The sequence below is a fragment of the Olea europaea genome, unplaced genomic scaffold (genome assembly GCF_002742605.1).
Source record: "Olea europaea var. sylvestris unplaced genomic scaffold, O_europaea_v1 scaffold3190, whole genome shotgun sequence".
Taxonomy (NCBI): Eukaryota; Viridiplantae; Streptophyta; class Magnoliopsida; order Lamiales; family Oleaceae; genus Olea; species Olea europaea.
The window spans coordinates 35,462-37,772 of NW_019250726.1; positions in this window are offsets into that span (position 1 = coordinate 35,462).

Consider the following 2,311-nt stretch of genomic DNA (forward strand, 5'->3'; position numbering starts at 1 on the left):
TCTTTTTGTCGGTACTTCCGTTTTGGGTGAAAGATTAGTGAAAATTCAATTTTTATATTTGCAAGTTGGAATGGCGCACAAATCAATGTTATATTGATGTTTCTTAAGGGTATCAACGAGTCGAAACGAGTCAAGCAAAAGTTCGGTCAAAAAATTAAGGCCCGAACTTTTGACTCAACCCTTACCAAACCGAGCTGAGCTGAGCTCGATTTTTTGGAATTCCTTTTCCTCCTCTTTACTGCTTAGCTGCTAAATAGGCAACTCTTGAGCAGCTATAACAAACCGGCAGCTTCATATAAGGTAGTTTAGTTGCCTGTTGGGTAGCTAAAATAGTTGCCAAACAGGCAACAGATTTTTCTTGTTTTTTCCTTTTTTTTTTTTTATGGGTTGATCGAGCCACACTGGTCAGCTTGTGTCTTTTCAGGCTGAGCCACATACAGCCCGAATCGATGAACTTGATTGCCATCCTAATATTTCATCTCCTCCTAATCACAAGTCATATTCTATCAAGTGGAAATAGGTATTTTTAGCACCCTTATTTTTTAATCAAATTGCCACCATAAGGATCAAATGGGGAATTAATAAAGAAAAATACAGACAGAGTACAAGTTCCCAGGCAAATGGCTGAAATTTAGAGAGTAAAAGAAAAGAAAAACAATGTTATGTTTCATGGTCTCTGCATTCTCATCAATAGACGTCATGTCATATATTTTATTATATTTTTTTGATGGCCTTCGTCACTGTCATCATTGTCCTCCTTGGAGCACAGCATGTAATATTGTACCCTGTCTCTATAATTGTAGGATATAACAACTTCATGAATCATGCTACATTATTAGATGTTTTGACATAATTCTTAACATAATATTACGTGATATTTTATCATTGGATTGTTTTAATCATAATTAGTTTTTTCACCAAATCATCTACTGCACATCGAATTATGTCACTGCATTTTTTAAATTTCTTCTAACAAAGTGATAAAATCCTAAATTATAAGACACAAATCTCGTTGATTTATTATTAAACTATCCATTACTGTATGAACTAATTAATAAGGCTTGTATACTCTAATAGGGCTTTGCTACATGTACTCGGACGTTTACATTTCTGGTTACCCGCCCCTCACATGGGGACGGGGCACGCGCTACCCGGCATGTAAATGTTATATATTTATGGTATAAATATAAAATGTAAAAGAAATAATCAAATTAGAAAAAGTGCCAAAGTGGTGGGAAATATGACATTTGTGTGGGACGTCAGGGGTTCGAGTCACTCCCCACGCAGATATTAAAATGTCTTAATTGGGGCCTTGGGCTTCCTTGACTAAAATAAATGATTTTTTCTTTATTATTTAATGGATAAAATTAGCCAGTATTTTCTGACTGTTTGTTTTTGTAACAACCCACTAACAGCCATTAAAACACTCACTACTCAGTCATTAAAATTTTGCATTAACATGGTGAAGACTGTTACTTCCATCTTGCCTATATAAACACATATCTCGTTTTGGGAAAAACACACACAAAAAGAAAATAGAAAAATCATCTTACATCAACCCTCCTTTTCATATTCTGAATTTCTTATATTTGGGTTTTTACATTTATTTTGGAGTACAAAAGAGAGTTCTAGAAAAATCATTCGTGATTGCTACACAAGTGGTTTACGATCGTTGTATCCTGAGAGTGATTGTCCAAGGAGGTCGTAGCAATTATTGACGGGCAATTTCACTTTAGGATATCGTGATGTCACGAGACTCGATCGGACGATAAGTTTTATATTTCTGAATTATATTGTTCTGATCACTTCTGCAACTAATTATTTTTTCCAACAATAAACACTCGGGTACAAATAACATTTTCCATTCTAGTAAGCCAGTATATATTGTACTTTATTTTTATATTGAAGGAAGTAGTTCATATCACGATAGAAATGTGGGAACATTTGAATGAATATTTGGATGGCTTGTTGGATGAATAAGTTTATTGTCGACCCATCATAGAGATTCAGCATGGGTGCTGGGTGCTTATCTTAGAGTAAATGAATTATTTCTACATGACGGTTGTAAAATGGATGATTAGACTTGAGATTATTAGGAAATTTTATGTTTGGATCGTCATATTTTGATGGTGCTGAATGTGAAGTACTTTAAGTGTATGACAAGATTCATGTGAAGATGATGAACAGTCAAAGTCATTCTTAAATGGTGAGACATTGTGTCTTGACTTTCAAGGACCCAATTGTCAAGTCATGAATTTCTCAACTGGGGATAGCATTATGACATTAAAGGGATTTCAAATAAAATTCATCA